The 26992-nt window shown below is 49.3% G+C and overlaps 3 pseudogenes; 2 read left to right on the top strand and 1 right to left on the bottom strand.

Annotated features, from left to right (window-relative positions):
• Window positions 1–7490: 7490 nt before the first annotated feature.
• Window positions 7491–8258, top strand: LOC149362142 (very long chain fatty acid elongase 1 pseudogene; annotated as a pseudogene).
• Window positions 8259–11655: 3397 nt separating this feature from the next.
• Window positions 11656–12423, top strand: LOC149362141 (very long chain fatty acid elongase 1 pseudogene; annotated as a pseudogene).
• A 12704-nt stretch (window positions 12424–25127) lies between these two features.
• LOC149362140 (very long chain fatty acid elongase 7 pseudogene) lies at window positions 25128–25904 on the bottom strand (annotated as a pseudogene).
• Window positions 25905–26992: the final 1088 nt, after the last annotated feature.

Below are 26992 nucleotides of genomic sequence, written 5' to 3'. Positions count from 1 at the left end.
AAAAATTCAGGGGGCACTTTGACTGTCTAAAGTGGGTAGAGGCGGAAGCGTTTTCCGCACCACCTTCGCTGTTTCTGTGGCACCGGTGGCGTCACATATAACTGAGTACTAATTACTAAGTGATGACAAATCACTAATTAATGGTTAATTACTGATTAATGCCTGAATACTAATTAACTGCTAATTAATGACGCTTAAGCTTCGCCTTTAGGAGTGGAACGTGACAGCGCGTTGTAGCGCTGCCAGGGTGGTGGTGGTGTGACATTTTTATTCGAACATCCTTTCTGTTAGGCGTTCAGTACATCCTGGCCAAGGCGACGAGGGCACGTTGCAGTCTCAGTTCCAGGGAGGCGAGCCAGATGGGCCACGGTGGGGGTGGGGGGAAAGGATAGGCGGGGGACTGGAAGGCTGCGTGACACTGTGTAAGGCAGTGTTCTATGTCTGCATATGTGTGTGGACAGTTTGGGCACTGAGGCGCTGCCAGGGAGTCCACGAAACACCACCCGTTCAGCGCGATGCCTTGCCCTTTGAACGCAACGCTTTTTGAGGAAAGGAAATGGCGCAGTAATTCTCTGTCATCTCGGTGGACACCTGAACCGCACCGTAGAGGAAGGGAGGAAGTGGGAGTGAAAGAAGATAAAGAGGAGCCGTAATGAAGAAAATGAAAATTGCATTTGAGGAAAGGAAATTACGCAGTAACTGTCTCACAAAATTCAGGGGGGCACTTTTTTGACCTCAAGTGTGGTCACTGATGCCCCTAAGAGTGGAACGCGACAGCGTCTTGCAACGCTGCCAAGGAGCCCATAGAACGCCATCGCCCATTCGGTTCTACGCCTCGCTCGTCAGTAAATTGATTTTTGAGGAAAGGAAATGTATCTGTCTCTCATTTGTCGGTGGACACCTAAACCTCGCGGGAAGGGAATGGAGGAGGATGAGAGTGAGTGAAGACACCGTATTCACTAGACGCGCCTTTGTTCATTCCAAACCGTCGAGCTGGCATGGCGGAGTGGACAGCATGCTCGTCTCGCACGCCGAAGACCGGGGTTCGATTCCTGAGCTCGACCAATTTCTTAATCGGTTTTAGTTATTTATATGGCCTGACTAGTAAAGCTAATTAGGTTAATTGGGTAATTAAGCAATTAACTTAGCTCAGTCCCACTTAATTGGAGCATCACTATACGATCCCTTCAATTGGTTGCATGGTTACTAGCCAAAGTACAACTGGCCCCGTTTGAAATTCGCGCACTGTGACGTCACGACCGTTTCCACCAATTGAAAAGCGTGACATTTTCTGTCGACAACTGCTGCTTACAACGATGAGACATTAAAGGCTTCCGCCTTAAAATGCGACCACATTTAATGAACAAATTGCTGAATCAATCAACTTTACTTCAAGTTCACCTTTCGCGCTAGTTCGCCCTAAAACCCTAAAACGACTATACAAAATGAACAGTCGTCCTATTTGTGCATCAATGAGGCAAATTGAAAACACGGCCTAGGATAGGTACTACACTACACAAGATGAATAGAAAAGATTCGTTGGCAACGCAAAGCACTCTTTTTTTTATAAGCGGAACTTGCCCAAATTATGAGTACTAACCCTCTCAAATTCTTGGACATCATCAACTCCTCGTACACAAGTACACAGCCACCGAAATCGACCTCGATCTCGACATACCATACTCGTACGCTATGGTAAGGATCCTTCCCCTTCGCTGATCGGATCCTCCCCTGCACGTACTTAATGTATACTGCTCCCCGAAAGTGAAGCGAGTGACCTTCGCGGACCTCTTTAGCCGTGCACTTAAAGAGGCGGGTCGCGACCCCCTACTGATTTTGGGCGACTTCAACGCCCCTAGTCAGCTATGGGGCTATCGTAAGGAGAAAGTGCGCGGACGCATGCTGGCGGACCTGGCGTCCACACTGGGCCTCACCCTCCACACCGACCCGGCATTTCCTACCCGCGTACGCAACTCGGTGACCCGAGACACATGCGCGGACCTCACCTTCACTCGTAACATAAGACACGCAGACTGGATCAACACCGAGGATACCCTCGGCAGCGACCACTGCATCATCAACACCACTGTTTATACACGCCCCCTAAAGCGCCCTACCACACTAGCACGCATCCCCAATTGGACCACCTTTCGCAAAAATTTCCCATCCGACACCAACACGACTATCACAGAGCAAGGATACGCAAACTGGTCCCGGTCAGTCATATCGCACCTTGGCTCCCACGAGAAGCAGATACAGCTTACAGAGGTGGTCACGGACGCGGACAACCACCTCCTCCACCTCTGGGAAGCGCGCCGCGGCCTCACGCGCCGCTGGAAGCGCCAGAAACACAAGAAGCTCAAAGCGCGCATTGCGGACCTCACCCGGCAGGCAGCAGAGTACGCGGTCCAACTCTCTGACTCCAACTGGGTAGATCGCTGCAACACGGCGGCAAGGCAGATGTCGAGCCGCAACACGTGGCGGCTCTTCCGAGCCCTCATCAATCCAACACATACCCGCACAGAAACGCAGAAGCAACTACACAAAGCCATGCACGCATTCCAAGGAAATACAAAGCAGTTGGCACAGGCGCTCCGGGATCGCTACCTGTGCACAACGCAGGACGCCCGCAGATCGGCCTACTCCTACGCCGGCAGGGAAAACTCGGAGTTGGACAAGCCTTTCCAGCTTCACGATCTGCGGGCGGGTCTGGCCAAAATGAAGAGGGGCACCACGCCGGGCCGGGACAAGGTCACCGTCAAACTTTTGGCGAACCTTCCTGATTCAGCGTACCAGTGCCTTCTAGAATACATCAATGCGATCTGGACGGGGGAAACCCCGCTCCCCATTGACTGGAAGACGGCTCTTGTCACCTTCATCCCGAAGGCCGGCAATCCGATCGACACGGACAACCTCCGCCCCATCTCTCTCACCTCGTGTGTGGGAAAATTGATGGAGACGATGGTGCGGGATCGGCTGTCCGAGTACCTCGAACAACACAACACCTTCGCGGACACCATGGTCGGATTTCGCCCACATAGATCCGCACAGGATGTCCTGCTCCAACTCGACCGCGAAATCTTGAACCCCGTTACACAACCCCAAAACGATAAAATTGTCCTTGCGCTCGACCTGCAAGGAGCGTTCGATAACGTAACTCACGAGGTCATACTCACACATTTGAGTCAAACTCACTGCGGCACCAATACCTTCAATTACGTTAAACAATTTCTCACGGACAGACTGTCCTACATCCGAATACAGGACGAAGAGCACGGACCTTTCCTGCTCGGCACGAGGGGGACTCCACAAGGCGCGGTGCTGTCCCCTCTGCTATTCAACATTGCCATGATGCGCCTACCCGCCCTGCTTGGTGCGGTCGAAGAGGTCCAGCACGCGCTATACGCCGACGACATCACCATCTGGGCTACGCAAGGACGCCTGGGGGATATGGAGACCAGCCTGCAAACGGCCGCCAGCATAGTGGACCGCTATGCTCCCCGCAGAAATCGGAATTCGTGCATTTACGTCCCTCGCGCACATGCTCGACCCAAATCAATCTCTCGTTGCAAAGCGGTCCCATTTGCGAATCCAAGGAATTCAGAGTCCTTGGGCTCTTCATACACAACCAGCGACGCTGCGACACAACACTCGCCAAGCTCCGGCAGGTGGGGGACCAGGTGGGCCGCATGGTCCGCCGGGTTTCCAACAAGCGTGGTGGGTTACGATGCAAAGACGCCTTGCGGCTGGCGAACGCATTCGTGACCAGTCGAATCTTGCATTCGACTCCCTACCTCCACCTGCGGAAACAGGAGGAGGATTCCCTCGAGGTCATCCTCCGCAAAATCATGAAACGAGCGCTGGACCTCCCAGTTTCTACCTCTACCAGCCGGCTTATGGCACTGGGGATGGTGAACACTTTTAGGGAGCTTCGGGAGGCCCACCTCAACAACCAATACACTCGTCTCACAAAGACAGGGTCGGGTCGCCGCCTTTTAGCCCGACTACACATCCAGCACACTCAATTCACAGAGGAGAAATGCCGCCTTCCCGTACACTGGAGACGCGCCCTCCACGTGCGGCCTCTCCCCACCAATATGTCCAAAGAGGATCATAATGGCAGGCGCCTGGCGCGGGCGGAAGCCTTGGACCGCCATTTTCGGAGCAAACCAGGAGTCTTCTACGTGGACGCGTCCGGCCCGGACTCCAGGGGATGGTACACGGCCGCGGTCGTCCACGAGGGTAAAACAGTAGACGCCCTTACTTTCAAGGCCCAGTCAGCAATTCACGCAGAAGAGGTTGCCATCGCTCAGGCAGCCTCTGACACCTCCTCCAAATACATAATCACCGACTCACGAGGGGCTTGTCGAAACGTCACGCAAGGGTGGGTTACTCCCCTAGCTTATCGTATTTACCAAAATTGTAGCCGAGACTCGGATCCCGCGCACCGATCCATCGTTTGGGCTCCAGGTCACCAAGGCGTCCACGGAAATGAGGCAGCCGACGCCGCCGCCCGCGCGCTCTCTCTCCGGGCATTTCCCACGGGACCCGACGCCGACCAGGACTTCCATTTCAATCCGATTTACACTTTTAAGGAAATATGCGATTATTACAAATCCACGCACCAAACTCTTCCCACCCCATGCAAAGGGCTGGGGAAGGTCAACGAGCGGGTACTCCTGCGCCTGCTCACCAACACGATGTTGTGCCCGGCAATTCTAAAGCATTTCGATCCTAAATTCGACGGGCGGTGCTCACACTGTGGGGAGGTGTCTGACACCTACCACATGGTGTGGGCCTGCCAGCAGAACCCATCCCTACCCCCTATCCCGAACCCCACCCGAGAGGACTGGGAGGCGACCCTGTCCGGTTGCTGCACCCTCGAGGCCCAAAGGGCCTTAACGCAGCGCGCCCGGGCTGCGGCAAACGCCAATGGTGTGCCTGACTAGGCATCCCACCTAGTGGTTGTAAGGGCGTGACCCTTCAGGTCACGACCCCCAACACCTCTCTCTATGATTAATAAATGTTTTCACCACCACCACCAACACACAACTTAATGCGTTGCTACACTTCGAGATGAAGCCGGTGACATGCTCTGTTATCAGTCTTCGCACACTTCTTCCTAAATGCATTTAAATCCATGTTCAATAACAAAACGAACGCGCCATTCGCTGGGCTAAACAGCATCACTGATAATTCCATGCCACGTACTGATTTTGGCACCTCCCGAAATTTGTCATTGACTGCGAGAATGAAACTTTCTTCTTCACCTGGTGTAGACAGTATCAACTCTAAATTTCTAAATAACGGTAGACCTATCAATCCCACGTGTTTCTCTTTGTGCTTCCAATAATCTCTTTATACCGGCTAACTGCCTGATGATTTCAAAGATGAGTATGAGTATGAGTTTATTTCAAACAAGCATGTTTACATACATGTTTGGGGTGTATGGGAGTAAAAGCCGCTCAAGAGCAGCTTGACAAAGCTCCCATTACCCTTCTATACTCGGCAGTGCAGGGCAGAAAACACAGATTACACTAAAAAGATAACATAACAAAAATCAGCCAGAAGCAGTGCAATACAACCAAAATTGTACAAATACAATACAAGACATTATTATATGTTCACTTTATAATGGTACTCATGCAACAGATGTACAGGTACATTAGAAAAAAAGTTCTTTCCAATAAATGCCATTCCAATATTTTAACACCAGTTATTCATTATGTTACCGCCCAATTTTTTTTAATATGCGTACATTTCAAGATTGTGGAACACACCATACTCTTTCATGTATTATCACCTTTTTCAATTAAAATATTTTTTTCACCTTGCGCACCAGTGGTTCCAGAAAGAAATTTCCATCGACACCCAACTAGCTCTCTTCATTAATACTTGCGGCTCCATTGTTCTAACGTCAAGTCGCATACTGGAGAAGCCTTACAGCCAACGTCACAAAAATAAATTTTCCAATGAAATTCGCCTGTAGAGCCAGCGGTTATATATCACCTTCACAACACATGACTACAGATTCTAACACCAAAAAAATTGAAACTGGTTGTTTAAATGAAATTAAAATGAATGAAATTTTGCTATCACGATCACTGCTGCTCATTCAATAAATATTCAATAGTAGTCCAATGTTTGTGTAAACCGTGTTTTAATAACCTCGTCTAGTTACCTTTCCAAATTTTCACCAGTTTTCCACTACAATCAACTTGTAAAACTCTCCATACTCTCATTTTGCTGAACAATACTTTTCATTTCTTCATAGTAATTCTTTGCACCGCCGGTTTGCTAAAACTGCTTTGCTCCCCGGTCAAGCGCACAAACTTCGCCTCTAGTTGGGGCTTCTAAGCTCGTTTCTATCGTTTTGTTGTTATGGTAACACATTACGCGCGCGGAAATCATCTTTTAAGCTTTCCAGCAAAGGTAGGCGTTCCAGTAAAGTTGATAAACGGGGCAAGTTGCGAGTCTGCACAGGAACTGAATCACTCCAGTTCGTGTTTCTTGTTAGCGGAGCAATTAATTGTAGCTGATGTTGCGTAAAAACCTCCGTAACACCTTTCGTACGCAGAAAACGGCTTGACTCGTAGCCAGGCTTTTCATTAGAAGGATTTTACAGTATGAGTAGAAAAAAATTAAAACAAATAGAAAACTAACCAAGGCAAAGAGATATCCCGAGTTGTGTGTGCGTTCACGGCATGTTAGAGCGTTGTTGCAGCGTACACTGCTAGAAAATATAAGTATTTTGAAAATGGCAGGTATATCAAGTTCGAAATTGTTGTTGAGCACAAAATTCACGTTATGCGTTCTGTCGTAATTTTAGTTATGCGGAGAGCGTTGATCATTGCATTCGCAAAATTTATTTCTTACAGCAAACTGTGATGACCATCCGGACCGCTGGATCCATTTAAAACAATTTGTGCTTTTGCGCTCTTCTTGACGTAAAGTAAAAAATGAAACACGAGTCATAAATGTTTTACGGCACACAGTACACTGACCTTCTGTGGAATGAGGACAGTGAAACAGCCCGTTTTTTACCATTTATTCGCGGACTTCCACGAACACTTGTTACAAAACAGCACATTATAAGAGAACAAAAATTATATTGAACCTCTATTGGACAGCTGCCTGGAAGCACTGCGTGCGTAGATTCTGTGATATGTCGCAAGAGCTGTGCGTTGCGCTCGGGTACGGTGACGGAGTTATCAACCGGAGCGTTCGCTCGAAAAAACAGCGAGAAAATACTGTGCAAGGCAAGAGCTTTTTCTTTCACTGTACATGACACCTCATGCAGTGCATGGCTTCATAGAGCTACAGTGCCGCCTCGCGAATAACGTCTGTATTCTCCTCTGCAGTGCCAGAACGTTGTAGTATAGCTCCTCGTGCAGCGCTTTCTGACTTCGCCCACGGGAGTTTGGACCGTGAAGGTGTGCAGAGACGTATTGCAAGAGAGTTTGCGTGTTGCGGCACCCTCCAAGCTGACTATGCTGCTCTCAGGCGGTGACCCCAGGGTGAGGGACTGGCCTTTGATGGGATCTCCCGCACTCATTGTCTGCATCATAACAAGCTATCTTTACTTCTCATTGCGTCTTGGCCCGACGCTCATGAAGAAGCGCAAGCCCTTCTCCATTCGTCCGCTTGTAGCGGCGTACGACGTCATCATGGTGCTTCTGAGTGTGTATTTCTTCTGCGTCGTGCTCCAGCTGACCTATCTACGGGACGCAAGCAAACTGCCGCGATACAGTATCTTCTGCCAGGGCACCGATCCCACGCTAGACGCGATGCCAGTGCTGTACCACGGATGGCTCTTCATGCTGCTGAAGATTGCTGAGCTGCTGGACACAGTTTTCTTCGTGCTGCTCAAGAAGAACGACCACGTCAGCTTTCTGCACCTCCTGCACCACACGTTGGCGCTCTTAACCGTGTGGTATGACATAAACAACGGAATTACGGGCCAAGCATTCAGTTTCCCCATTCTCAACGCCGTCGTCCACGCGGTCATGTACACCTACTACGGCCTCTCCTCACTCGGACCCTCTGTGAGGCCTAAGCTGTGGTGGAAGAAGTATGTCACCCTGCTCCAGATTTTCCAATTCATCACGCTCATGGTACACGGTGCAATTCCGCTCTTCTTCGACTGTGGCTTCCCGCGCGGCATGGCTTACCTCATTGCCATTGAGATGGGAGTGTTCGCGGGACTGTTCTCTGACTTCTATTACCGCAAGTACCTGCTCGCAAAGAAAGCCGACTGAGCTACTGTGGCATTCTGGCCAAGAATTTGTTAGCATCTTGACGGCCGTGCCACCTAGGTTCCCTCCCCTCCGTTCCTCCAGCTGCTTCCCTTCAGAAATGCTATGCCACTCGGCAAGGTGTACTGGTTTAATGGAAGAAAATATATGCGTATATCATTGTTTCTATTTCGTGTCGTATTTTTGGTGCATTAGAAGGACGACTACTGACGCATTTGTGTTCAAAAACAAGCAAGTAATGATATTTATCTGAGTAATCCTTTCTTGTCAGAACTAGAGCTCGTTGAATAGATCTTGCGGGGAATTATGCAACAACCGTTAGAATGCGTACTAAAAATGGGTACGGCAGTAGTTACTTATTGGAGATCTTCACGATCAAGAGAAGGCGCCGCAATTGATCCAACATGGCGGCGCTACGAGCACTGCTCCCGTGGTCAGCATAGGTAGAAAAATTCAGATTTTAACATTTTATGATTACTAGGGTTTGTTTGTCGTTGGCGGATACATTGTGGGAGCCATACAGTGTCTCTTCTTCTGGGTGTGAAAGCAATGAACAAGATACAGGGAAAAAGTCGTTATATCGTTTGAAAACGGCCAGCGTGAAAGCGGAACCGTAGGTGGTTGACGGGCGCTTTGCTGAAGATCGACGATAAAGACTCCTTTACCAGTGGGGGCAAATGTAGCATACCCCCCCCCCCCCCCCCCACCTCCGAGTTCCGACCCGCGGCACTCTTCGTATGCGCGCAAACTGACAAAGCACTTCTGGTGTCGAAGCAGGCCCACAGCGCCGCTCTCGACACCAGAAGTGTTTTGTCAGGTGGCGCCCCCAACATAGAGTGCCATTGGTCGGAACTTTGAGGGGGGAGGGGGGGTCTGTCACTTTAGTCTCCGATGGTACAACGAGGTGAATGGCACAACTATAAGGTCTGATAGAAAGACCCAGCGACTGTCTCTGAGCATTGCTGCTTCTCATAAAACAAGCTAGAAAACCTTGCCAGTCACTGTCGCCTGAATTTACAATTAAGTGGTGAAGTACTGGATAAAACAGTGCAACAGAAGACGAGACAAGAGAAGGACAAACACCAGTGCAGACTAACAACCAAATGGTTTATTGCTACAGTTGAGGCAGCATATAATTAAAATGACACGAGTAAAAACACAAGGAAAGCATGAGAAAAAAAAGATACTGCACAACCACACAACCTGACTGAAAAAAGGCGCGTCACTGATTAAGATACGCATGTTAGTATACGCATAAGATACGCATACTGGCTCGCCGGCTAAGATCCTTCCTCCTCCTTCTCAATAGCGTCGGCTCGCGACTCAACCGACGCTTCGCTGGCTGCTTTTTCCAGGCTGCAAACCTTCAACGGCCGAGCTCCTCTCGACCATTCGTCCAATTCGAACGGTGGCCAGTGGCGTGACCGGATTGGAGGGCTCAAACGGCTGGCTGCCGCAACCGTCACCGGTGGCTATAAAAAATCTCTGCCTGTCCCGTAACCGAGAGTGCAGGCTGGCTCGAGTTGCCCCTCGCTCATTCGGCGGCCATTGCGGTCCCTCGTTATTTCTGCCGAGCTGCCTTCCTGGCTCATTTTACCTCTCACGTACCCTTTCCTGTAGTAGTTCATGCCGCGGGGATCGTTGCCAATTTTTTTTAACATGCGTGCATTGCAAGATTGTGGAACACACCATACTCTTTCATGTATTATCACCTTTTTCGGTTAAACTATTTTTTTTTACCTTGCGTGCTAGTGGCTCCGGAAAGAAGTTTCAACGACACACAACTAGCTCTCTTCATTAATCACTTGCAGCTCCATTCTTCTAACGTCAAGCCGCAGACTGGACAAGCCTTAAAGACAACATCACAAAAATAGTTTTTCCGAAGAAATTCACCTGTAGAGCCAGCGGTTATATTTAATCTTCACAGCACATGACTACAGAATCTAACACCCAAAAAATTGAAACGGGTTTTTTAAATGAAATCAAAATGAATGAAATGCTGCTAACACGATCACTGCTGCTCATTCAATAAAGATTCAATTGAAGTCCAATTCTTGTGTAAACCGTGTTTTAATAACCTCGTATAGTTACCTCCGCAAAGTGTCACCAATTTTGCACTACAATCAACCTGTACAACTCTCCATATTCTTGATTTGCAGAACTTTACTTTTGTTTGCTTTATAGTAATTCTTTTCACCACCGCTGTGCTAAAACTTCTTTGCTCCCCGGTCAAGCGCAGCAACTTCGCCTCTTGGGGGCTTCCAAGCTCGTTTCTATCGTGTTGTTGTCATGGTAACACATTGCGCGCGCGGAAGATATCTTTTAAGCTTTGCAGTAAAGGTAAGCGTTCCAGTAAACTTCATAAACGGGGCAAGTTTAGACTAAGCTCGGGAACTGAGTCGCTCCAGGGCATATTTCCTGTGAGCGGAGCAATCAATTGTAGCTGATGTGTAAAAACCTACGTAACAGTTTTCGTGCGCAGAAAACGGCTTGACTCGTAGCCATGCATTTTATTAGAAGGATTTCACAGTATGAATAGAAAAAATCAAAACAAATAGAGAAATAACCAAGCCAAAGAGATATCCCGAGTAGTGAGTGCGTTCACGGCATGTTATCTTAGAGCGTTGTCGCAACGTACACTGCTAGAAAATATAGATATTTTGAAAATGGCAGGTATATCAAGTTCGAAGTTGTTGTTTCGCACGCAATTCACGTTATGTGTTCTGTCGTAATTTTTAGTTATGAGGAGAGCGTTGATAATTGCATTCGCAAAATTTATTTCTTACGGCAACCTGTGATGACCATCCGGGCCGCTGGATCCGTTTAAAACAATTTGTACTTTTGCGCTCTTCTTGACGTAAAGTAAAAAATGAAGCATAAAGTCATAAATGTTTTACGGCACACAGTACACTGACCTTCCGTGGAATGAGGACAGTGAAACAGCCCGTTTTTTACCATTTATTCGCGGACTTCCACGAACACCTGTTACAAAACAGCACATTTAAGAGAACAAAAATTATATTGAACCTCTATTGGATAGCTGGCTGAAAGCACAGCGTGCGTGGATTCTGTGATAGGGCGCAAGAGCTGTGCGTTGCGCTCGGGTACGGTGACGGAGTTACCAACCGGAGCGTTCGCTCGAAAAAACAGCGAGAAAATACTGTGCAAGGAAAGAGCTTTTTCTTTCACTGTACATGACACCTCATGCAGCGCATGACTTCATAGAGCTACAGTGCCGCCTCGCGAATAACGTCTGTATTCTCCTCTGCAGTGTCAGAACGTTGTAGTATAGCTCCTCGTGCAGCGCTTTCTAACTTCGCCCACGGGAGTTTGGACCGTGAAGGTGTGCAGAGACGTATTGCAAGAGAGTTTGCGTGTTGCGGCACCCTCCAAGCTGACTATGCTGCTCTCAGGCGGTGACCCCAGGGTGACGGACTGGCCTTTGATGGGATCTCCCGCACTCATTGTCTGCATCATAACAAGCTATCTTTACTTCTCATTGCGTCTTGGCCCGACGCTCATGAAGAAGCGCAAGCCCTTCTCCATTCGTCCGCTTGTAGCGGCGTACGACGTCATCATGGTGCTTCTGAGTGTGTATTTCTTCTGCGTCGTGCTCCAGCTGACCTATCTACGGGACGCAAGCAAACTGCCGCGATACAGTATCTTCTGCCAGGGCACCGATCCCACGCTAGACGCGATGCCAGTGCTGTACCACGGATGGCTCTTCATGCTGCTGAAGATTGCTGAGCTGCTGGACACAGTTTTCTTCGTGCTGCTCAAGAAGAACGACCACGTCAGCTTTCTGCACCTCCTGCACCACACGTTGGCGCTCTTAACCGTGTGGTATGACATAAACAACGGAATTACGGGCCAAGCATTCAGTTTCCCCATTCTCAACGCCGTCGTCCACGCGGTCATGTACACCTACTACGGCCTCTCCTCACTCGGACCCTCTGTGAGGCCTAAGCTCTGGTGGAAGAAGTATGTCACCCTGCTCCAGATTTTCCAATTCATCACGCTCATGGTACACGGTGCAATTCCGCTCTTCTTCGACTGTGGCTTCCCGCGCGGCATGGCTTACCTCATTGCCATTGAGATGGGAGTGTTCGCGGGACTGTTCTCTGACTTCTATTACCGCAAGTACCTGCTCGCAAAGAAAGCCGACTGAGCTACTGTGGCATTCTGGCCAAGAATTTGTTAGCATCTTGACGTCCGTGCCACCTAGGTTCCCTCCCCTCCGTTCCTCCAGCTGCTTCCCTTCAGAAATGCTAAGCCACTCGGCAAGGTGTACTGGTTTAATGGAAGAAAATATATGCGTATATCATTGTTTCTATTTCGTGTCGTATTTTTGGTGCATTAGAAGGACGACTACTGACGCATTTGTGTCCAACAACAAGTAATGATATTTATCTGGGTAATCCTTTCTTGTCAGAACTAGAGCTCGTTGAATAGATCTTGCGGGGAATTATGCAACAACCGTTAGAATGCGTACTAAAAATGGGTACGGCAGTAGTTACTTATTGGAGATCTTCACGATCAAGAGAAGGCGCCGCAATTGATCCAACATGGCGGCGCTACGAGCACTGCTCCCGTGGTCAGCATAGGTAGAAAAGTTCAGATTTTAACATTTTATGATTACTAGGGTTTGTTTGTCGTTGGCGGATACATTGTGGGAGCCATACAGTGTCTCTTCTTCAGGGTGTGAAAGCAATGAACAAGATACAGGGAAAAAGTCGTTATATCGTTTGAAAACGGCCAGCGTGAAAGCGGAACCGTAGGTGGTTGACGGGCGCTTTGCTGAAGATCGACGATAAAGACTCCTTTACCAGTGGGGGCAAATGTAGCATACCCCCCCCCCCCCCCCCCACCTCCGAGTTCCGACCCGCGGCACTCTTCGTATGCGCGCAAACTGACAAAGCACTTCTGGTGTCGAAGCAGGCCCACAGCGCCGCTCTCGACACCAGAAGTGTTTTGTCAGGTGGCGCCCCCAACATAGAGTGCCATTGGTCGGAACTTTGAGGGGGGAGGGGGGGGTCTGTCACTTTAGTCTCCGATGGTACAACGAGGTGAATGGCACAACTATAAGGTCTGATAGAAAGACCCAGCGACTGTCTCTGAGCATTGCTGCTTCTCATAAAACAAGCTAGAAAAGCTTGCCAGTCACTGTCGCCTGAATTTACAAGTAAGTGGTAAAGTACTGGATAAAACAGTGCAACAGAAGACGAGACAAGAGAAGGACAAACACCAGTGCAGACTAACAACCAAATGGTTTATTGCTACAGTTGAGGCAGCATATAATTAAAATGGCACGAGTAAAAACACAAGGAAAGCATGAGAAAAAAAAGATACTGCACAACCACACAACCTGACTGAAAAAAGGCGCGTCACTGATTAAGATACGCATGTTAGTATACGCATAAGATACGCATACTGGCTCGCCGGCTAAGATCCTTCCTCCTCCTTCTCAATAGCGTCGGCTCGCGACTCAACCGACGCTTCGCTGGCTGCTTTTTCCAGGCTGCAAACCTTCAACGGCCGAGCTCCTCTCGACCATTCGTCCAATTCGAACGGTGGCCAGTGGCGTGACCGGATTGGAGGGCTCAAACGGCTGGCTGCCGCAACGGTCACCGGTGGCTATAAAAAATCTCTGCCTGTCCCGTAACCGAGAGTAGAGTAAGCATGAAATGTTTGCGGGCATAACACATTGGTTGGAGGTGGTACTAGTGAAAATCTTAAAATGGGTCTAGTGTTCAACAGACCACATTCATCTTGTCGCGTCGAAGCGATAGCCTGCAATAGTAAGGGTTTAGGCAGCCGCGAACCATGGCGGCCTTGTCGCTTTCGGGAGCGGCCGCATATTAATGGCATTGTCGGCAGGGGCGAGCAGTCTTCTGCTGTGGCGTATCACTCGCAAAGCGATCGCTTTCCGCAAGACGCTTCCTACCTCTCCTTTCATCAGGCTCCATTGCTCGGCTTAAGCAGCTGTGACAGTGGCGGCAATGAAATGCAGGACGATGCAGAAGCGTAGGCGGACACGACGAGACGCAGGCCTGACAAGAATGTATATGCAGCGCGTTCCAATACTCCGAGAGCGTGTATACATCTGCCAGACAAAGGGGGAAATGTCATGAGCTGAAGGCCCAGCAGCCGGTCTTTTACATGCGTGAGTGTGGGACCGCCGCGCCATCCTTGGGGACGGCGCGGAAACAGTTTTTTCGCCCAAAGTCCTTCTCGCCCTGGAGCTCCCCTCTTGCTCTAAGCGACCCTCTCTCAAAGCCCCTATCAGATCCCGCATGAGTCTCGTTAAATATCGTACGGTGCCCGGATGTTCTTGTTTCAGTGCCCGGATGAGTGGAATTCAGTGCCCGGATGTTGGCTCTCGGTTTTGGCGTGACCTCACCACACTGCCGACAACGGGAGCTATAAGCATTTCATGCTTAAAACAGAGCCGCGCTGAGCCGGAGCAGCAGACGGGTAGCGGACGAGCCATCACGCCAAAGAGACGCTCTCCGCACGGCTGCGCCCTACTCCTTTGTGCTAGCCCGTTGTACTCTCAGCCCTTTTACCTATTATGTAAAGCCCTTGTGCATACTGTGCATAAACATCCGTTGACTCACCGTCGCCTGGACCGTTTCTTCGCTCAGCTGTGCGCAACAGTGGCAGCAGGCTGAGATGCTCCAGTCCCAACAATGGTGACCAGGCTCTGAGGCCCAATCCCAATAGCGGTGGCAGCGGTGGGATATCCAGTCTTAACCCCGTCGAGGCGCTCCGGCCGAAAAAGGCCCCCACTGCCGTTTGCTTGCGGTTTATCTAACGCGGGACGGGTCACGTGCAATATTTACGCGCTGCCACACTGGGACCTGCCTGACATGCGCAATAAGGTCGCTGTCATTTTAGTGCAGCAGGGTGCACTCGCCTTCAACAGAGCACCGCCCACCGCATGGGTGCCTCGCTCGCGTCCTTATAGGCCGAGAAAGAGGGGCCAAATGCCCACAGTGAAATGACATTTTGGTGTCCGCACGAAAGCAATGTAACAAAAAAAATGGCAGCAGCTTAGCTCAGCTAGGCCAGGATATACGCAACGAAAGCAGTTTCGTCTACTGACATTTCGGTAGCGACACGCCGTCGTTGTCATTCAGCAGTTTGGCGGCTTCTCTCGTTCCTCTCGTTCTTCGGGCGTCTCGGTCACCCGCTTAGCCTTTCTCAAGGAACTTTTCATAGTGACCATATGCATTTTTTAGCCACGAGACCGCCTGCGTAGCATCGCTGCGGTTATTTCACAACACTCGATGGACTGAGACCAAGTAAACGCGAACGAGCCAAATGTGAAAGAAAAAAAAGTTCATTGTCGTCGCCAATGTTAGGGAAGCTGAGAGCTCTCAACACTGAATTTGAAGGGCTGAACACTGACCGTTGCTTGGCTTTTACTCTTCAGAATACACGCAAAGCAAAAAAAAACGACAAAACGCATGAACCAGTCAGTTACAAAAACCAGAGGACGATCTTGTAAACATATAAAAAAAAGAATTTCGCCCACGAAACAAAATGTGAGGACTCCAACCGAACACTGTTTGCAACAGGCTCAAACGCAGCTTTCTTTTTGAAGCTACAAAACATCAACAGTGGAAAAAAAATCTTTCACACGAGATAACGGCAATAACCTTATTTTGGCGTTCTATTCTTCTGCTGCGTGACCGTGTTTTGGCGTAAAAACTGCAGTGGCGAACCAACACGCTTCTTGCGCATCTTTTCCTGTCTTTTCCGTTTTTCTACTGGGGAATACGACCATTCTACTTTAATTTACCTGCTAAATAAATATAATAAAATAAATAAATATCAAATAACTCTTTGACAGAAAGAAACCCGCTAGACAGTCCCCACGGGATCTACCCTGTGAGTGCATACCGTGGAGCGAGAAGGGAGAGCACGGAGAGAGCGGATGAATGTAGCATGGTCCGTCTGCAGAGGTTTCGTCGAAACGCGCCTGCCGAGGAGTAGTCCAGCGGCGGACTGGAGAGGAGAGCTAGTTGTACGGCTATGTGTGAAAAACTAAAAAGAGCGCTCTACAAGCATGCATACCTGCACACCGGTCTCTAATTTTTTACCTCTCTATATATACCACAAAAGCGAAATACGTCAAGGACTGCCGCTGAGTATAAGTGGCTGCCTTCCGCTTTTAAACTCCTTATCATAAAATATTGCGAGAGGTGAAAACGAGGAAATCCTTCTATTTTTTACTGCGGTATAAAAGTCCATCAGTAAAATAAAGCATTCACATGCTTTACTACTTTTCAGACAGGAGTGCGTCGGCGTGAATACATCTTCAGATCACAAATGATTCTAAGAACTTACTAAAAGCTTATTATTACTTTGCTTGCGCCGCCAATCCGCGAGAGGCATAGCTCCGCTGGGCCAACATGGCGGTGCGTGACGCGTCGGCCTCCCCGCAGCCGCAGCTTACCGCCCGCTCCTATACGCGCGCTTGCCGCGATACAAGAGACTAGACATCATCGAACTGGGCAACAACAGGCTGCACTGAACGCCTCACTCAAGCCGGCAGTACTTCCGGAAGCAACGACTGGACATAATTTATCTGTGCAGCGTACAAATATTGGCATCAGCAGTTTCACCGCGCCGACAAGGCGGTGTGCTTATGAAGCATCAGTTTCTCTAGATCGCCTACACCCCGTTCATCCGCTGTATCTTCTTGGGAACCTGCCGAGATACAAAAGACCGGATTATCACCGTCGTATATAGGGGTAAGCGGTATTGAACTCTCATTTGATGTCATTGACGCACATGCACTTAGCGTCACTCCCTCTTCAGTGTGTGGTAAAGGCCGATTCACACGACGGACCGTTCGACCGCGGCCCGCGCACTACGTGCTCATGCGTCAGCACATTGAGAGGCGCGCTGCCGGCCGCGGCCTCTCACGGCCGGCAGCGCGCCTCTCAATGTGCTGACGCATGAATACGTAGTGCGCGGCCCGCGGGCGAACGGTCCGTCGTGTGAATCGGCCTTAACTCGTTGTGAACCTAGCAAAGAATTTAGGTGCGCCGAGACAAAAAGCTTCATCGTTACCTCGAGGAACCAACTCGCACAGCGGTCACTAAATGTCATAGAAATTTATTTTTACATGCGTCTGAAAAAAGTGTATGGCGGTAGAGTTGTGGCTCTTTACGTTAATATGTACAACTGGAAGTATGGAAAGTTTTTCTCGGGACCAAATTATCTGCACGCATTTACGCCCCATGCATATGGAAAAGCTGTCCAGGCAGTGAGCAGGGTGAAAATATGCGCTGCCCTTGGTGGTCCATGCATTTTTGTCACGTTATTGCGAACAGCAATGAGAACGAAACCTCGCCCTCCCTAATCGGTTGCTTCCTTTCCTGTGCTTTTAAGAAAGCCCTTTTATGCAAACAAACTAAGCGATTTTATTTTCTGTATTCATATCGTAGTAGATGGCGATGGCTTTGCGCCCAAGGAGATTGCCTAAATTGTATTTTACCAGTTGCAGGCGTCGAGGCGTAGCAGCGATTTTTGGCAGTAGACATGGACATGAGGTGGCAACCATATTGAGTGTTGCCTTTCTTAATCGTTAGGCATCTAGTTCCGAAATGTGTGGTCTTGTAAGCTGTTCGCATTTGAAAAATGTCAAAAGAAGCAGTTTCCTCTTCGCTTCCAGATTCCTAACATTTTCCATTTATGTGAAACTATGGTAGAGGCAAGTGTTCCGGTTCAAACTGCCGATCAGGGGAAGGCAGCGAAAGGAAATGAATAAAGCTGGCTGACACACCCTTGCGAATGATGCGACTGCAAAGCAGAATAGAAGACAGGTTGGGAGTGGGAAGAGGCTGATCGGAGGCCTCTGGTAGCTTTCCATTCGTAACAATAGCAAAGAAATTACAACGAAGCTTCGCTCCCTCTGCTTCATTAATTGCCCTTGCTCTTCCTTTAACCTGTACGCAGGATGATGACGCCGTGAAAATGCACGCCTCCAGGCTCTCCCAGGAAGGAAATTTAATCACGCTTCCTCTGCGTGTGTGCAAAGGGCTGCTATTTGTTTCCATGCTCCGATTTCAATTACTTTTGGTGCAACACGTCAAGAACCTTCTCACCTGTGGAAAAAAAAATCTTACAGTGTCCCTTCAGTGCAGGAAAGCAGCGAAAGGCAGTGCGAATGCGCAAGTGCCTCAGAGAGATACTTTTATTTTTGAATTTTCGTGCTTTATAGGGAAAAGGTTCTCGATCGACGCTGCTTTCTATATGCCGTGTTACGCTGATGGCTACGAAAGGAGCTCTCTCTGCAACTTGTGATACCCTGCAAACCGCGCTCAGCCGCTGCCATCCGACAGGGTACAGATGTGTACTATCTAGTAGATTAACTAACATTTACTACTAGCTCATCTTTTGCCATAAAAAACATTTAAACTTCAACGATGCCTGTTTCATTGAAAAATATCCTCTGAACTGATTGTGTTAACTTGACTCAAACTTCACTTGAAGCACCTCATATACTTCATCGTAGAGATGTAATTGCTTTCATCCGCTTATTTTTTTTTTCTACTCTTTCTTTCAGAAGGTGCCTACTTTGACATCGTGCCATGTAACCAGCGATAACATGACATGCCTGTATGTTGACCGCAAAGCTCTTCAAGGTGCCCTCCTTGCTTGCAAGGGTGGAATCTGTTTTCATTCGTCCGGGTACTTCAAATTGAATACCCTGCAGCGAACCACATGGAGAAAATCATGATGAAAATCGGCATGGTGAAAATCGGAAGCGGACGGCCTGGAAGCGCCAAAACGGCAGTAAATCCGCCCCTCCACCAAGTGAAAGGGGGGTTTCTGCACAAGTGGAACGGGGACGGAGTTCACGACTGGCGGCACAAAATGGGCGAGCAGAACGGCGGGCAGCGCAGAAGATGGCCAGTCCAACCCAAACAAATCGCGGGTCAAGGCATTCGTCTTATTTTCTCCGCCATGGCAGGGCTCCCTGGCTATCCTGCCTCTGTAAATGGCTCGCATCATGCTATATACGTGGACTATATTAAGCTCTGGACGACATTAGGATTGTTAGGCGATACGTCTGACCGCCTCCAGCTAGCTGTGAGCATAGTTGACCACGCCGGTCGTTTTGATTTACCTGCTCACCGGACAAATACGTGGTGATCAGAATTCACCACTTTCCATCCGACACCTCTATCCTTCTCATCATCATTACCATCAGCCTGACTGCGACCAGTGCAGGGCAAAGGCCTCTCCCATGTCTCTCCAATTAACCCTGTCCTTCGCCAGTTGCGGCCGCCGTATCCCCGCAAACTTCTTAATCTCATCCGCCCACCTAACTTTCTGCCGCCCCCTGCTACGCTTGTCTTCTCTTGGAATCCACTCTGTTACCTTTAAGGACCACCGGCTACCTTGCCTTCGCATTACATTTACTGCCTAAGCACATTTCTTCCTCTCGATTTCGAATAGGATGTCGTTAACCCGCGATTGTTCCCTCACCCACTCCGCACGCTGCCGATCTCTTAACGTTACACCTATCATTATTCTTTCCATGGCTCGCTGCGTCGTCCTTAACTTAAGCTGAACCCTCTTTGTTAGCCTCCACGTTAACACTGCTTCTAACACTCACCATCGCAGACAGCCCTGTCCATAAAGCACGTGCCCGCAAGGTGCTCGAAAAGTGGCTAGCAGCAAACTGGCGAGCGGACCATACTATCCGCACGATCGCTACCTCCGTCGCCCCGATCGGCAGTAGGATAGCCCGGATAGCCACAAGCAGATGCGGTCTGAAGGATCCTCATGTTGTTTGGCTCGTTCAGGCTCTGATTCTTAATAAGGCCACTTACAGTCCGCCCTTTCAAGCACTAACAAAAGGAGGAAGAGATCAACTAAACGGCTTCCTTCGTACAGCATACAAACTAGCCTTGAGACCACTCTCGTCGCACTTTACATAATGGTTTCATGTCTGGGGCCTAAAAATTAGTTTCCCAGAACGAGCGAAGGTCAGGCTAGCAGATGAACGCCACCTCTTAGCCGCCATCCCGCCTGGTCGCGCTCTCCTAACTAAACTTGGCTACTCTCCAGAAACCCCGTCCGAAGCGAAGACTGCCCTTGTACGCGATCTCCTCCGTTAAAATTTTCACGCCCCGCTGCTTCCTTGAAACGTGCTCTCCATCTTACACCGTAACAGGCGAAGGACCCGCGTCCGCGCCCTCCTACGCCAGCACGGGCGCTCCCCGCACCTCCACTAGCCTGGCGGTTCTGCATATGACTTTATAGTTGCTATAGTTCTTAACGGGAAGACTACGGAGCGAGTAAGCTTGGCTCTTCCTTCATGCACCGCCCAAGAGGCCGAAGAGACAGACATCGCCCTCGCTGTTCATGACGCCACCCACCTGCTCTTCGCCTACTGCCTCGGCCCAAAGCGGCCTTGGACTCCCACTTGATTGTGTGATGCTATGCGGGCAAGGCAGACAAAGATGCGGTGAATGCACGAGCTCGAGGTTATACTAACCGAGGTGCGCAACCCAGTCATTCCACCGGACCTGTTGAACACTCCACCACCGACCTCCGCGTGGACTACCTCGGCTTCTCTTTACGTCACCCCACATTATACTAACCTTGGAACAGGAGTTGCACTGGTGGCGTTTGCAGGCAGACACCTTCTCCTCCCTATCTATATTTAACAAGGTCCATCTCACCTTCTACTTCGACCCCCCCCCCCCCAACCCACTTACCCGTGAAAACCCGGGCCTGCCCCAGGTCCCCCACTTACTCCACCCACCACGATCCTTCCCATGTATGATGTATAGATGCACTGGCCTGCTTGGATCTGACCCCCCGGCATGAGCTGGTGGGGCTAGCCGACCGGGCGGTCCGAACAGCTGGGGCCTTAGAGCAGGAGCTCCACATTGCAATGGCTTTATATATTTTATTCATAATAATAAAGTTTTCCAGCACCACCACCATATCCTGAGCACGACGACGTCTTTTGGCAAATGAAAGTGTTCACGCACCAGTTCCGAACAGCTAAGAGGCGTCCGTGAGGTATTTTCACTGAAACACACCTAAACGTCCGGCTTCAATAATTCATAGAACGCAGCTTTTGCCTCTCCATTGTTTAAAACACTTATATGACGGGACTTGGTATGAAATATATTTTCGTCATAGTTTAAAATCTTCTAGTTGTCTTTCGTGCCCGTTAGTAAATTGTGAAATCGTGAAATTCATTTTAGCACATTTGCGGAAACTGCAATCCTTTAACCTAAGGGTACTAGCTAGCGATTATAAAAGATATGCTGGAAAATAATTCTTAAGCACTTATAACTGGAGCCGAGCGTTTTGTTCTCGGACAGGACGCATTATTAGGCCTTAATTGCACAAAAAGACAACCAGCCACAGCTTCTGCTGATATTCATCGTGAGCTGTATCAGGCGATCGAAGACACTACCTCTCTTCCTTATTAGATACCTCTACGGAACAAATACTGCTATGGTTGTTTCAGGAACAACTATGAGTAAATGTTGTTGTGGAAGGGGGGGGGGGCGGGGGCGGGGGCGCTGGGCCTCTGTTCTGGCAGCTCGTTTAGCAGCAGCGGGAGACGGAGGACTTCCACCAGTTGCTTCGCTCGTGTCCCAGAAAGAACTGGCACAGAATAAATGATGTACATAGGCAGGAGGTTCGCAGTGGCGAACAGCGGCGGCTATCCGTTTCGGCTCGGGTGGTGCGCATATCGAGATCCGCCGCCACTGATCCGGAGCTCTGATTGCCGCCGCATAGGGGTGGCATTGCTGGAGGAGCGAAGAGAGCAATTGAGTTATCGGTAGGTCCCGGGAGATGGCGCCAGGAGCGCCCGCAACTAAAGCAGCGCGCTGCCCCGGCTGAGGAGCTGATTACGGGGGACAACGGCGACGCCGCGAAACGCGGGAACGGGCGCTAAAGAGCTGCGCTCTAAAAATTAGCCCAGTTTCACTGACTTAACTTCACGAACGCTGATGTTAACTGCAAAGCTGCCTGGCGTTGCGAAGACGTGGCAAGACGAGTAATCCGTGCACGTTGAGAACAGGTTTCCGATTGGTAAGAAAGACTCGGGCATGTCTGTACTTTCGGGAGCGATAGTTGATGGATTTCGGATTGAAGAGAATGCTATGGGTAAAGTTATTGAAGACACCCGCCAGAGCTGAGGCCAGGATGGGGCGTACTTGATCAGTGTGGAGTACTTACGAATTTTAACTGAACAAACACATATTTAGCGTGACGTGCGCGCAGAAGCCAAACACATATTCCAGGAAAAGGTGTTCCTGCTTCACGTAATGGGTAAGACAAGTACTGATGACTTGACCGAACAGCGTTCCCAAGCCGAAACTGAGTGAGATAGGGCGAAGTGTACAAGTTAAACGGCTGTCTTCGACTTGAGAAAGAAAGGTATTTGACCAGCCTTCTACGAGTAAGGAAGTGCACCTCGTGCCCAGCATTGAGAATTGAGAAAAAAGACGAGGACTCAATTGCCCACATTAAAGAGCAGTTTGCCCGTGATACGATCCGGCCCGGGAGCCGCAGCTTTCAGCATATATCGTCCAGTGCTACCTTAGTTCAGAAACTGTGACATCAGCATCCATGGCGGCGCTTCGTGTACCTGTGGAGTCCGGGTGAGAGGTAGGAGGGTCGGTCCGAAGAAAGTTTGTAATAAGGGTGGCGAAGAGATCCGCTTTGGTGCCTATGAACCCATGAATGAAACGGGTTAGTGCTGCTTTTTATGCGTAGCATACTGCAATCACTCAGTTCAGCCCTTGGGCGCGGCCGGGCAGCCACCAAACCACGTGATGTGACGTCACATTGTTTGGTGACGTCACGTCACGTGGTGACGTGGCGTCACCGAACCACGTTTAAAAAAAGAAAGAAAAGAGAACAAAAAAGGAAAAAAAGGAAAGAAAAGAACGGCTGAGCATGGTGGCGGTTGCCACCGCCCCGTTTCAAAGGGGGCGCTCCTATCCATCCATCCATACGTCACGGAGGAAAAGCTGCTGAGAAAATCGAGTGCCGCCAAGCAATACCTCGCGCAAAAATTACCGCGCAATATGCAACGCATTCTTGGCTTAACCAAGCTAAGCCTGGGCCTTTTTTCTCTGCCGTTCAGGTAGCGGTGTCACCAAAGACATGCGGAATCTTGCGGGTTTGAGACGCCTCGTTGGCTTCGGAGAATGTCGTATAGGAAACACCAGTCCTGATATGAGAGTATATTCGGATAATCTGCCCCTGCTGCGGCCCATAATTTGTTGTTTAAGCGGGCGATTGAGTTTGTGCTTTTTTGAACGCTTCCTGAGGGTAGGGTGCGCCTAAAATAGGTACAGTAGGTGAGGTTCAGCAGTTGGGGTCTCGTTGGGCGTGTGGAGGGTGGTGACGTAATGCCAGACCAGTGATAGTTTATTAGATAAACATTCATAAATATCCAATATATCTTGTGTATGAGTAGCAGTAGCAGCCATGCGCCATTTGTCAGAGCGAACAATATAGGCAGTGCCCAACGGCTGGCTGCTCTTGTTGCATCCTTTTATAGTGGAGATAATGCAGTGGTCACTGCCGTGTGTTTTATCGAGGTTGTTCGAAGTAGGATTATGGCAGTGTTTCACAAAATTGAAATCAGGGCAGATGTCCCGAGTGACACTGTTGTGTGGGGTGTGGGGATTACGCTAGCGTAGTGAAGGCTTCATTGTCCTTAAAGTCTACCAACCTACATTCCTCGGGTGTTCTAGACGCTTAGCCCTTGGCAGGGTTGGGGGGGGGGGGGGGGGGGAATTCAAGTCTCCTGCCATGAGGGCAAGGGCACAGGCCTCGGGCTGCGTGTAAGAAAACGTTTCATGAACAAGCTGAAGAGTGAAAGCGTTCTCTAGGCATGCAGACAGCTGATTATACAAGTGCGCAGGTTACGGGCTGAAGTGCCTGCGGCGTTCAATTTAAACCACAGGAGCCATTTTGGCATTTTATATTCTCATCGTTCCGTATTGCTTCGTCGCTTGGTGAAACAAAAAACAATAGTCATCACAAATTTTATCGCCGTCAATTTGGGCACCCGCGAGGCAAAAGAAAGGGAATATCGTGCTAATATAGGACAAGGAGTCTCGAATCAGACGCCATAACCACCTCAGGACGTCACACGCAGACGTTCCGTTGGTACTGCGCTTTCTGAGCGCCCCATTTGTTGCGGTTTCGCAATTTTGAATTTTAACAACCACCAGATTTATCGATGGTGTACCACTTTACCGAACAACTCTTTCTCAACTTCAAAATCTGTTATAAATTCATTGTTTGTTCCAGCTAGCTCGTCGTTGGCACAAACCACTGGGTATGAAATAATAAACATGAAATAATAAGTGTTACTTTTCGCCGCGGCACATTGCACCGATTCTTAAATTACTGACATATCGCATTCCTAACAGTTTATTCCTTAAAATACATTTCTTTCAATTTCGAGCAGCATGTTCTAGTATTTTTGAAAGTGCTCGCTTAATACCCGGTATAAGCAACTACTGCCGTGTCTTTATTACGTATCCTGGGGAATAATGTGCAGTATGGTGCTTGAGCTATTGAATGAACGGTTGTGACAAAAAGGATCAAGCCACATGCAAAGAATTGCAACCCCGTCGTTGAGCACAAAAGCCTTAGTAGTTGTCCTAATACCACGCAAAAAAAATCCCGCAAAATGAAGTCAAGTGAGATACGAATGTATTTTATTCCACGAAACCAAGACGTTCTGCCGAGTGGCAAAGTGTTTCTGAAGGGAAGCAGCAGGAGGATATGAGGCGAGATAACCTAGGTGGCGCGGCCCTCAAGACGCGAACTAATTCCTGGTCGGAGTAGCACAGTAGCTCAGTCAGCTTTCTTTGCGAGCAGGTACTTGCGGTAATAGAAGTCAGAGAACAGTCCGGCGAACATTCCTGATTCAAAGACAATGAGGGAGGCCATGCCGCGCGGGAAGCCACACTCGTAGAAGAGCGGAATTGCACTGTGTACCATGATCATGATGAATTGGACAATCTGGAGCAGGGTGACATACTTCTTCCACCACAGCTTAGGCCTCACAGAAGGTCCGAGTGAGGAGAGGCCGTAGTAGCTGTACATGGCCACGTGGACGACCGCGTTGAGGATGGGGAACATGGCTACATGCCCCGTGACGCCGCTGTTTACTGTCATCCACACGGTTGAGAGCGCCAACGTGTGGTGCAGCAGGTGCAGAAAGCTGACGTGGTCGTTCTTCTTGAGCAGCACGAAGAAAACTGTGTCCAGCAGCTCAGCAATCTTCAGCAGCATGTAGAGCCATCCGTGGTACAGCACCGGGATCGCGTCTTGCGTGGGATCGGTGCCCTGGCAGAAGAGACTGTATCGCGGCATTTTGCTTGCGTCACGTAGATAGGTCAGCTGGAGAATGACGCAGAAGAAATACACACTCAGAAGCACCATGATGGCGTCGTACGCCGCTACAAGCGGACGTATGGAGAAGGGCTTGCGCTTCTTCATGAGCGCCGGGCCAAGTCGCAACGAGAAGTAAAGGTAACTGGCTATGATGCAGACGATGAATGAGGGAGATCCCATCAAAGGCCAGTCCCGTACCCGAGGGTCACCACATGAGAGCAGCATAGTAGACATGGAGGGCTGCCGTAACACAAGAACGTTCTTCCAATGCCTCTTTGCGCACCTTCTCAGTGCGAAATCTATCCGTCTAACTCAGAAGGCGCTGCACAAAGAGATTATATAACATTATTACAGAGCAGAGAAGAGTACCGACGCTGTTCGTGGGGCGGCAAAGTAGTACTATCAAGTCTAGCGCTGCAAGGCGTGCCATGTAGAATGGAAGAAAAAAAGTGGTGTATCAGCTTTTGTAGCTGTTCTTTCTAGCAAGCGCTCTGGGTAATAGATCTATTTCATTACCTGAACACTGTGAACAGCGCTTGCGAGTAGTTGCACAATTTACGCAGGAGTTGCTACAGTACCCTGCGTCGTGAAACGCGCTGTAATTGAGGCTTTGTTTTTTTTTACTGTATGTCACGGACAGCGTAATATCACAAGTTGGCCTAATTTAATCAAACTGTTCTAAGGGTCATCACAGGTTGGATATGAAATGAGCCTTGCGAATGGAATTATTTATGCTCTCCCGTTAACTAGAAAATGAATCTGCGGAGCACAATCTGTGGATCGGAGGACGTATGTCGGGCGAACGGGCCGCTGTCTGAACACATAGATAAAGCCAGGACGCCAGGTTGCTAAAAAATACTGGCGGTTTTACATTTCTAAATTTCTGGGGTGGGCCAAACCTATTCTGGGGGTGTCCGAGGTCTTTTCCAGACATGGGTCAAGTCCGTTTGCAAATGTTTGGTTGTGGGAAACACAGGTTTTGTGGATGGGCCGACCACATTTTTGGATGTGGACTAGTTCCATTTTCAGACTTGGTCAAGTCTTTCTTCCACCCGAGCACACCCAGATTCCCCGGCAGTAAATTTCGGCCAATATCCTCCCAGGAGCAATTTTCGAGTGTCCTAACCATTATTGAAACATGCCTCATGTGCCGCACTATGTACTGCATTCCTTGCCCTGCAGGTTCGTCTAAAAAATTTAGGTTTCCCTGTTTCATTCCGATGCACACCCATTCCTTTACTGAGTTTGGCAGTAACTTGATTTTCTTCGCTTGAGACACCGTCGAAATCCCTAGAGTAGTCTACAAGCGTTTTCGCACTAGA

The sequence above is a fragment of the Amblyomma mixtum genome, chromosome 2 (assembly GCF_055824585.1).
Source record: "Amblyomma mixtum isolate Tamu chromosome 2, ASM5582458v1, whole genome shotgun sequence".
NCBI lineage: Eukaryota > Metazoa > Arthropoda > Arachnida > Ixodida > Ixodidae > Amblyomma > Amblyomma mixtum.
Note: the sequence above shows the minus strand (reverse complement) of the source record. Positions and strands in the feature narration are given on the sequence as shown.